The following is a 12,000-nucleotide window of genomic DNA, read 5'->3' as shown; positions in this document are numbered from 1 at the left end:
CTGGTCTGAGCTGTGGGCCTTTTTTCTTTCTGCAGGGATAGTCACAATGTGTTTTTGATTCTACACTTCTGTATCCCTCTCACTGTTTTTCATCTCTAAACATTTATTTCTCTATCATGCTTAAATTGAAAACATCTGTTTTCTCTTTCTATCCTGTTCCTTTCCCTCAGTCTCATCCTTGACATTCTAAAGTCTGGTGAATCAGCTCCATTTGCAATTTCACTCTGTCTCCATCTCCACTCACAAAACAGTTGGATTTACATTTACATTCATGACGTGGCAGAAGCCAAGTAAATTACAATAATGTGTGCATATCCTGTAAGAGGCTATGGGTAGCTAAGAAAGTATAGATAGTAATTGCTAAAGTTAGGCCTCAAGTAGCAGGAAGAACACTGAGGACAAGGTGCAACATAATGGCATACAATGTGCTGATAATTTAGCTGAACTAGTCACATAGTATTAGCATTGAAACGCAGTTTTGAAGTATTGAATTTCTTACTTTGTTTTCTTATATGGAGTGACTATTTGCACTAGGTGTAAATAGCACCTGCCCACACAGTGCAGCTATTTGCACTCAAATGGTCTGGGAGCAACAGTGAAATTAAAGACATTGGTTTTGTATTTTTCCCCCATGTGGCCAGACCCAGTTTAGTTTTCTCCTTTTGTCCCAGTTTCCCCCATCCTGTTTCCTGTCTCCACTTTCAATATTTCCTTTAATACTACTTATAATAATAAATAAAAATGCATATAAAGTTTGATTGCCTTGCAGTAGTTTGGTCATGGTGACGGTCCGGGAGTTGAGAGAAAGATTTGATCTGGGTAAAATTCACCATGGTTTTACTGTAGTTATATTGCCGGAAGCCATAGTTTTAATGCAATTAACCATAGTGTTACTACAGTAATGTGTTAATATAGTAACCATGTTTTCATTTTGTGGTAACTACGATTTTACAAAAAAAATTCCATGGTGATACTATGGTTACTGAAATAAATCCATTGTTAATTTTTGTAAGGTAAGGTTAGGTTTAGGGATAGGGGTGGGTGTAGGGTGTTTATGGGACTCTAAATAAACACACTGATATTTAATGAGTGCAAATAATATTTTAGTGCAGAGAAGGTTTTTGTTGCTTTTTGCATTTAGTGCAAATAGCCTCTGCCTATTTTTATATGTATACTGTAAATAATTTATGCCTTATAATATCATTTGATTGAAATTGGAGACATGGTTGATTTTAAGGTAGCCTACTTAGTAGCAGTGTTGGGTATATTACTAAAAAGAGAATTCACTACATATGACTAATTACCTTGTTCCACTGGTGGACACTGGGAGAAACAAAGAAGCTAGAAAACATGCCAACACTGTGGCCTGGCTGGAATTTGATCCTAACTGACGTCAAAATTCACACCCATTTGTGATCTTATTTGTATTGAAAATAAATGCTTTTTCCCCATATCTGTACAAGGAAGAAAAACAGTGACTGTGGAATAACAACTCTGCTCCACTAACATCCTCTCTCTCTCTCTTCTAGTTCTAGAGGAAGTGTTTCTTGTAGGGTTTCTTCCTAAGGGCAATTTTAACATTACTGCCCAAGAAAGGTGATCTCACATTATTGAAGAATTGCAGACCTGTCGCAAATTTATGTTCCGAATATATAGGACACGTCTTTATAAAGAATGCGTCTTTATAAAGATGCCCTTCCGCCCCTGCGTAGTTCCTGGATGCGGTAGAGTGCTCTCCGCTTCAGACGGCCACAGGCGCTGTGTGTCTGGGTTGCGATCACACCGAGGCAGCGTTTGTGGATGGTTCATGTTCTCACTGTGCAGCTCCGCCGGGTACGCCCCCTCGGATCACCCGTCTCCCGGCATGCTCGTTGACTCCCGTCCGTGCTCGAGGCAACAGCGGCTCACCTCACGGCCAGCCTACCTATCCTCTAGAGCTCGAGGTGGATGAGCTCGCCGCTGCATCGGAGAGCGCGGCGTCTGGCGCTGAGGAGTCCCCTGGGCTGCCGTCTTCGCGCCTGCATGCCCAGCGTGATGCCGACGCTCAGATGTCCGATATGCTTGCCTGGGCCGCTGCCAGCGTGGGGCTGGGCTGGAACCCTCCGTCCTCCCCACAGCCATCGCAGTTGGATGAATGGTTCCTGGGGGCTCCGTGCCGCTCACAGCCAGAGGTGCATGATGACCTGCATGGAGAGCACCCCTCTCCACACGTCACAAAGCCATTCGCTCATCCGCTCTCGCTACCCTCGACGGCGGAGTGGCCCATGGGTACACGCGATTCCTCAGGTGGATAGGGCGGTTGCGCTCCACCTATGCCCCGAAAACCCTACCACCTGGCAGGGTCACCCTGTACTCCCTCCAAGGCCTGTAGGATAAAATCGTCACTGATGGCCAAAGCCTACAGCGCCGCCGGACACGCCGCTTCCGTACTGCATGCCATGGCCCTCCTGCAAGTCCACCAGGCCAAGGCACTCAAAGATCTGCACGGGGGTAGCCCTGATCCCGACATGCTGCAGGATCTGCGCTCAGCGACGGACCTTGCCCTCAGAGCCACGAAGGTCACAGCATAGTCACTCGGGCAGGCGATGTCCACACTCGTGGTCCAGGAACGTCATCTGTGGCTGAACTTGGTGGAGATGCGTGAGGCCGACAAAGTGCACTTCCTCAACGACCCTGTCTCCCAGTTCAGCCTCTTCGGTGACACCGTCGAGGACTTCACCCAGCAGTTCTCCATGGCGAGGAAACAGACGGAGGCTATCTCACTGCTGCCCGTCTGCTCGCCGAGGGCATCCTCCTGTGGCGAAGAAACGCCCTGCTCTGCCTCAACCCGGGCCCAACTCTCAGCCCACGCGTCGAGCACCCCTTAGGAAGTTGACGCCCCCCGCCTCACGGACCCCCTCGAGGCTCCTGAGGCGATCGACCTAGGGACCAAGAGTAAGCAGACTGCACCGTCCCCCGGCAGAGGGGAATCATTTGTTGCATTAAATTTCATTTGCCGCACCCCCTACACGGGACTGCGGTACCCACATTCTCAATAAAAGAGCTATTTCCTTTGTCTCTGGGTCACCTGGCCTACAAATGCTGTTCTCACGGCACTCTGCCGCCACACCTCAACAGTCCCGGCATGCTGGACGCGGACCCTCCGCCCTCAGCCCCACGACCGCATACTCAATTACCGCGATGACTGGCTCATACTGGCCCACTCCCGAGAGTTACTGTGCACTCACAAAGACCAGGTGCTCAGGCACCTCAACCGCTTGGGGCTTCAGGTCAACCGAGAAAAGAGCAAACTCACCCCGGTTCAGAGTATCTCTTTTCTCGGCATGGAGTTAGACTCAGTCTCAATGTTAGTACGTCTCACCAACGAGCGTGTGCAGTCGGTGCTGGACTGCCTCGCCACCTTCAGGCCAGGTACCACGGTCCCTTTAAAATGTTTGCAGAGGCTCCTGGGGCATATGGCATCCTCTGCGGCGGTCGCATGGGTAGTTTATGCATATGAGACCGCTTCAGCACTGGCTTTAGACTCGAGTCCCAAGATGAGCATGGCGCCACGGCACACCCCAGGTAAAAATCACATCCGCCTGTCGCCAAACGTTAAAAACCATGGACAGACCTCTGCTTTTTACAGGCAGAAGTGCTCCTGCAGCAGGTGTCCGGACGCGTCCTGGTCATGACCGACGCCTCCAGATCAGGTTGGGGCGCCGTATGCAACAGGCACGCAGCCGTAGGCCGTTGGAAATGGGCCCCGCTGCGCTGGCATATCAACTGCCTAGAGTTGCTGACTGTATTCTTTGCCCTGCGGAAGTTTCTCCCGTTAGTTCGAGACAAACATGTCCTAGTCAGGTCAGACAGCACCACCGCGGTAGCGTACATAAATCGCCAAGGCAGCGTATGCTCCCGCTACATGTCGCGACTCGCCCGTCGTCTGCTCCATTGGAGCCAGCTGCGACTCAAGTCGCTTTGCGCCACTCACATCCCCGGCAACCTGAATGCGATGGTGGATTCGCTGTTACCTGTCAACAACATTGGCCTGGTGGAGAGTTGAGGCTTCACCCCCAGTCGGTTCAGCTGATTTGGGAACGAATCGGCAAGGCCCAGGTAGACCTGTTTGCCTCCCAAAAGACCTCCTACTGCCTGCTCTGGTATGCCCGAACAAAGGCTCCCCTCTGGCAGACGCGCTGACTAACAGCTGACCCTCTGGGCTGCGCAATTACGCATTTCCCCCAGTGAGCCTTCTTGCACATGTGCTGTGCAAGGTCAGGGAGGACGAGGAACAAGTCACTCTAATGGCTTCCTATTGGCCCACCTGGGCTTGGTTCTCAGACCTCGTACTCTTCGCGACAGCCCCTCCCTGGCAAATTCCCCTGAGGGAAGACCTTCTTTCTCAGGGACGGGGCACACTCTGGCATCCGCACCCAGATCTCTGGAACCTCCATGTCTGGCCCCTGGACAGGACACGGAAGATCTAGCTGGTCTACCACCTGCTGTCGTAGACACAATCAGCAAAGCCAGAGCCCCCTCTACCAGGCAACTTTACACCCTGAAGTGGCACTTGTTCACGAATTGGTGTACTTCCCGGGCTGAAAACCCACAGAGGTGCGCAGTTAGGTCAGTGCTCCTATTCCTGCAGGAGAGGTTGGAGGGGAGGCTGTCCCCGTCCACCTTGAAGGTGTATGTTGCTGCTATCACGGCCCACCACGACGCAGTAGACGGCAAGTCTTTGGGTAAGCACGACTTAATCATCAGTTTCCTAAGAGGCGCCCGAAGGTTAAATCCTTCCCGGCCAAGCCTGTTCCCCTCCTGGGATCTCTCAGTGGTCCTCACAGGCCTTCAAAGACCCCCCTTTGAGCCGCTAGAATCATTTGGACTCAGGGCCCTCTCTCTAAAAACCGCCCTGCTGATCGCGCTCACCTCCATCAAGAGGGTCGGGGACCTGCAAGCATTCTCCGTTAGCGACACTTGCCTGGAGTTCGGTCCGGCAGACACCCATGTGATCCTAAGACCGCGACCAGGCTATGTGCCCAAGGTTCCTACCACGCCCTTCAGAGACCAGGTAGTGAACCTGCAAGCGCTGCACCGGGAAGAGGCAGAACCAGCCTCTTCATTGCTGTGTCTGCTATGTGCTTTGCGTACCTAATTGGACCGCACGCAGAGCTTTAGACGTTATGATCAGCTATTTGTCTGCTTTGGTGGACAGCGGAAAGGGAACGCTGTCTCCAAACAGAGGCTCTCCCACTGGGTGGTGGATGCCATTTCATTGGCCTACCACACTCAGGCCATGCCTCCCCCCTTGCGGGTCTGAGCACACTCAACAAGGAGTGTTGCATCCTCATGGACACTGGCCAGGGGCACCTCCCTGGCAGACATATGTAGAGCAGCGGGTTGGGCAACACCTAATACCTTTGCGAGATTTTACAATCTCAGGGTTGAGTCAGTATCGTACCGTGTATTCTCAGGTCCGAGCCGGTAGAACTCGGTAACACGCTGATGAACTGACCGGGTGGATCACTTGCACCTAGCGCCCTTTCCCTCGGTCGAGGTAAAACTGTGCACTTTCTCTCCCAGGAGATTCCATATATTCGGATCCCTGGACGATTCCTCCCTAGCCCTATGGGTCCGCAATTCAGCGGAGGAATTAGCTGACCCAATCCACTATGGGTACTCAATCTACCTGTACTGGAATAGGTGCTCCACAGTTCCGGACTCCTGCGTGCAGTCCTCCTATGTGTATATTCCGCATATTCCCTTGTGAGTGGACCCGCGTCTCCCTTAGGCAGTTACAGCTGCCCTCCAGTCGCTGTGCTGTAACAACTCCCCCCTCCTTGAGGCTGGATCTTCTACCGTGCCATTTTTTCCACATGTGACCTGAGGGGCTCATGTGATGTATATCGCCACTTACCTCCCCGTTCCTGGGCAGGTGTGGTCTCCGCAGGGTCTTTTCCCCCTGAAAGAATAGGAAACTGGGTAAGACCCCCTTCCCACGATGCGTGTAAGGGCCCCAACAGCTTTGGCTCTATACGGGAAACATAGAGAGAAAAGAGGCCTGGCTAGGCTCGGCCCGTTCCCAGATTGGCAAGCGTTGCCTTGTTCCCATGCTTAGGGTAACCAAAAGGTCTTTTTATGGGGCATTGGGGAATGCGTGTAGTCTGACACAACTGGTCGCCTTTGCATGTAAATATACCTGCCGCTCTTGTGTCAGCAGTACACGTACATGGCTCAGCGCATGGCGTGATTTGAATTGGACCGGTGGACAGTGCTCAGAAAGCTCCAAATGTCCCGAAATCGACATATGCAACATATGAGTGTTAAGAGTTCCGAGACCCTTTGACCTCTTTAGATACAAAAGTTGACACTTTAGGGAATTTCTTTGGTTACATTGGTTTACATGGGTAGTTCCAGATAGTTGTAGTCCTGGGTACCCAATTTGGGGTCTCTAGAAGCTTCCAGAGTGAATTTTCCAACCCTGACCCTAGCTGACTCTGATCATTTAAAAGGCTCTGTCTGGGCATAAGTTGAAGAGTGCTGTGTGGGAGATTCTTGCATAATTGGCCAAAAATATTTATTTTTTCTAGAGCCTTGTCCTCTTAATATGTTACTTGGGGACCTCAGGCTACCACCGTGTGTAATTTGGGGCCTGTGGGAACTTTCTAGAAAAATCCAACCTGTAATGTATTCCATTCCTTTTTTATACTAGTTTGGTGGACAGTGCTCAAAAAGCTTAAAATGTCCCAAAATCGACATATATGTCTCTTGGGGGTGTCCTTATACAGTGTTCAGTGTTCCCCAGCTCCTTGACCTCTTTTGGCACAAAATTTGCCCCTTTAGGGACGGTGTCCAAAAACCTAGTATGAAAAATTTGTTTCTATTCTCTGTTTATGGACACCACTCCGAAACTTCCAAATTAATCTAATTTTAATTATAAATATTCTTAGGGAACCCTAGACAGTGTGCAACATTTGAACAAATATGTTGATTAAGTGCTAAATTGTCTGAATTTAGAGTGAAAAGTGACAGTTAGTTTTCTACAATATTTTCCTGATTTTTTTCAAGTACTTGTCCAGCAGTGACTGAAATAATATTTCAATATGTTGTTCACAGGGGCTCACTGAATAAGCATTCAAAGCTCCTAGGTGTTTGCACCACATTTAAGGGTATTCAAATTTGTCATTCAGGAAGATCCCAGCTGCAATGCATACAATAGCCGCCAAATACATGGTCTGTGAACACTCATTTATTACATTAATGCCCTGAGTGCAAAACAGGTGTTTCAAACTATAATATTTATTGTAAATAACAATTACATATATTTAAATTAAATGTCCATAAACCTAGTATTTGGTGGCCATTAAAAAAATCTTCCTGTGTATTGGGATGAAATGGCATAATAAACTTTTTAAGTGGACAAATACTCTGTTTATGGACAGCCCTGCTCACTCCCGCCCAATCCGTTACACACCCCAGGTTCTGGGGCCCCTCGGGGATGAAGTGGAGTAATGCATTTGGTAAGTGGACAAATACTCTTTTGATGGACAGCCCCGACCCCTCCCAGACACAGCCCAGGGGTCCAGGTCCCCACAAGGATGAAGTGATGCAAAATACATTTACATTTATGCATTTGCAGATGCTTTTATCCAAAGAGACTTACAGAAACAGGGACAATCCCCCCGGAGCAACCTAGAGTTAATTGCATTGCAGCTGGGATCTTCCTGAATGACAAATTTGAATACCCTTAAACCTGTGTCTGCCACAACACTTTTACGACTAAGCATTCTCGCACATCACTTATCTCACGTGAGGCTAACCATCGTCAATATATTTCATTTTCGAGAACTTATCTATGTTTTCAGTCATCTTAGTAGCATGTTGCCATATGTTTGAAATTGCTATGCAAAAAAAATAGACACATAGGTAAGCTATGTTGTGTGAGGTCACAGGTGGCAAGTGCGCTAAATGGGTCATGAACTAACAACAAATTTGCTTCTTTTCTAATTTGTAGATTTGTTCTTACAATGCCACAACAAATTACAGGGATGCAAACTCATGAGGGGCGAAAACTTTAAGACATTCACTGGTCCATGAAATGCTTTCTGGGGATATTTTTTTTAAAGAATAAGCTAAAAGCACCAATTACAACTATTTTAGTGATTCACGTTTATTCAAGTATACAATTGTGCAGAATTAGCTGCAAAATGAAGAGTATTTTTTCTGTTTCACAAATTTGTTAAATTGTTTTAACTGATTAGTTCAGTGACCCCTTCTGGAAATGTCACTAGGTGATGACAAATTAGTATCTTATGTGCTATGAGTGAGTCAGTGAATAATCTTTCATGAAGAGTCTTTCATGACCGAAATCTACCAAAAGTCTTTATAGTGTTTAAGCATTAATAGAACAAAGCAGATCTATAGTCTTTTTTTCAGTCTGAGCTTTATTTTTCATCCAAAAATACAACAATAATAGTCTAATAATTGTGATTTTCAAAAACGTCCTAACCTCCCTACCTATACCTTAAAATTTGCATGGCTACAAATCTACTGACTTCAGTATAAGAATTATAAACACAAAGCAGATCTACAGTATCATTTTCCTACAGTAGCCTATTTAAACTGCTGAGCATGGCTTTTATCAGAAAAGACCACAATAATAAACAAATAATAATAATTTTGAGTTTCAATAATGTTCTTTCTTCATTGTAAAGCTCATTTCACATGAGTTGAGTCGAGTCGAGGCGCCAACAGATGGGCGATTTTATGAGTTTGCCATGTAAAAAAGCGGGATGTATGCACAATAAACATTGAAACCATGTATTTGGAAGAGAGAAAAAAGCTTGCAGTTGCTTTGATAGCAGAAGGTAATAAAAGGACTCGTTTATGTTGAGGTCTAAGCGTTTTCTTGGTGAATTTAAATTAGTTTAATAACTGGGGTCTCTGATATTCGTAAACAATAAGGTTCTATTTAATTAAAATAAATTATTAAACATTCAATGTCTCTTCACAAATTTGGACAGTTTTTAAATATTTCTTGTTGCTTAGTACTCTCAAAGACATTATTGGTGAAGCAAAAGTGTGTGTGAAAAACACTTTGGTGTAAAGTGGCGTCACTTCATAGACTTCAATGTATTCTGCAGTGCTGACACGAGTCATGTGAAGGACCCTTAACATGCATAAATACCAGTCACTTTTGACCTGCGTGAAGTTGGCCCCCCACCCAACGCAAAACGTCTTCAAAATATTCTCAATCGTTTGTGCTTCGTTTGTGCTGTAAAAACATTTGTTTGTGCTGCTTTGGTTTTTTTAGATATTAAAAGAATATTTATAGGTCATTCTGGGGTCACTCAGCTCCCCACATGCTCCAAATTCACCCCAAATAGTCTTGTTTGTTTGTGCTTCGTTTGTACTGGTTTGTGCCGGTAAAAGTTTTGTTTGTACTGCTTTGGTTTTTAAAATATTAGACACAGGAGAAATATAAATGCTGATATTTATTGAATACAAAACTGACAGAATAAAATAGATCACTTAATGTAGGTTAGTAGTAGTAGCAGTCTCCGTCATTCTGACTACTATATACAGGTCCTTCTCAAAAAATTAGCATATTGTGATAAAGGTCATTATTTTCCATAATGTAATGATAAAAATTAAACTGTCATATATTTTAGATTCATTGCACACCAACTGAAATATTTCAGGTCTTTTATTGTTTTAATACTGATGATTTTGGCATACAGCTCATGAAAACCCAAAAGTCCTATCTCAAAAAATTAGCATATTTCATCCGACCAATAAAAGAAGTGTTTTTAATACCCCCAAAAAAAGTCAACCTTCAAATAATTATGTTCAGTTATGCACTCAATACTTGGTCGGGAATCCTTTTGCAGAAATGACTGCTTCAATGCGGCGTGGCATGGAGGCAATCAGCCTGTGGCACTGCTGAGGTGTTATGGAGGCCCAGGATGCTTCGATAGCTGACCTTAAGCTCATCCAGAGTGTTGGGTCTTATGCCTCTCAACTTTCTCTTCACAATATCCCACAGATTCTCTATGGGGTTCAGGTCAGGAGAGTTGGCAGGCCAATTGAGCACAGTAATACCATGGTCAGTAAACCATTTACCAGTGGTTTTGGCACTGTGAGCAGGTGCCAGGTCGTGCTGAAAAATGAAATCTTCATCTCCATAAAGCTTTTCAGCAGATGGAAGCATGAAGTGCTCCAAAATCTCCTGATAGCTAGCTGCATTGACCCTGCCCTTGATAAAACACAGTGGACCAACACCAGCAGCTGACATGGCACCCCAGACCATCACTGACTGTGGGTACTTGACACTGGACTTCAGGCATTTTGGCATTTCCTTCTCCCCAGTCTTCCTCCAGACTCTGGCACCTTGATTTCTAATGACATGCAAAATTTGCTTTCATCCTAAAAAGTACTTTGGACCACTGAGCAACAGTCCAGTGCTGCTTCTCTGTAGCCCAGGTCAGGCGCTTCTGCCGCTGTTTCTGGTTCAAAAGTGGCTTGACCTGGGGAATGCGGGATGTTTCTACTCCAGACTCAGTCCACTGCTTCCGCGAGGTCCCCAAGGTCTGGAATCGGTCCTTCTCCACAATCTTCCTCAGGGTCCGGTCACCTCTTCTCATTGTGCAGCGTTTTTGCCACACTTTTTCCTTCCCACAGACTTCCCACTGAGGTGCCTTGATACAGCACTCTGGGAACAGCCTATTTGTTCAGAAATGTCTTTCTGTGTCTTACCCTCTTGCTTGAGGGTGTCAATGATGGCCTTCTGGACAGCAGTCAGGTCGGCAGTCTTACCCATGATTGCGGTTTTGAGTAATGAAACAGGCTGGGAGTTTTTAAAAGCCTCAGGAATCCTTTGCAGGTGTTTAGAGTTAATTAGTTGATTCAGATGATTAGGTTAATAGCTTGTTTAGAGACCCTTTTCATGATATGCTAATTTTTTGAGATAGGAATTTTGGGTTTTCATGAGCTGTATGCCAAAATCATCAGTATTAAAACAATAAAAGACCTGAAATATTTCAGTTGGTGTGCAATGAATCTAAAATATATGAAAGTTTAATTTTTATCATTACATTTTGGAAAATAATGACCTTTATCACAATATGCTAATTTTTTGAGAAGGACCTGTATTAGGCTACTATATTATATATTTCTAAAATAAGTCTATCTTGTTTTGTGTGTAGTCATTTTATTTCGGGTTTGTCATTTCAATCTCTTGCCAAAATGTTGGATGAAGTTGTTTGATGATGGATGAAGATGTTTTAATACAACAACAACTCCTTATCAATGTTTTTGTAGTCGCTATGGTATTTATTAAAAACGTATTGGTGTTCAGACAGCAGCAGCTCAATATTCTGGTGTCTGTCGGACACTTTTTCTGTCACTCACTTTCGCTCAGCTCTGGGCACGAGAACAAAAGCGCAAATCTCCTCGATGTGAACACACTTTTAGAGTCGAATTGCCAAATAATTTCTGTCAAGACTAATCATCACATCATTTGTTCAATAAACAATTATCTTTACTTCATTCACTGGTGTTTCCTGATTATACCTTTTATTTATTTACATAGAGTATCATCTGCTACACTTCACTGCCACCACGTCAAGTGACACGTCTGTTCAAGATGCTCTTGTGGAAATTAGTGTAGAGTTAGTAGAGATAAATCCATATAAATCAAACTACAAAAGTAGTTACTAAATAAAATTTCTAGTCAATGTAAGTACAATGTTTTAACACTGCCAGTTACAATAGTATTTGTTAACTTCAAGAATAATGGTACAGCATTCCAGAGAGCTAAGATTGTCAATGTTTATTGAACAGAATACACATTCCTAATACTAATACATGCTAATTACAGTTTTACATGTGACCCATGTTAGTTTTTTGAATACATTGTGCATCTAGTGGTCAACATTATCATATTGGTCCTAATATAAGATACATTATCCTTATATATTATTACTATATTATCCTTATATTCAGACCAATACAGTAATG

The sequence above is a fragment of the Xyrauchen texanus genome, chromosome 1 (genome assembly GCF_025860055.1).
Source record: "Xyrauchen texanus isolate HMW12.3.18 chromosome 1, RBS_HiC_50CHRs, whole genome shotgun sequence".
NCBI lineage: Eukaryota > Metazoa > Chordata > Actinopteri > Cypriniformes > Catostomidae > Xyrauchen > Xyrauchen texanus.
The sequence above is the reverse complement of the archived record's forward strand: the minus strand, read 5'-3'. Positions refer to the sequence as shown.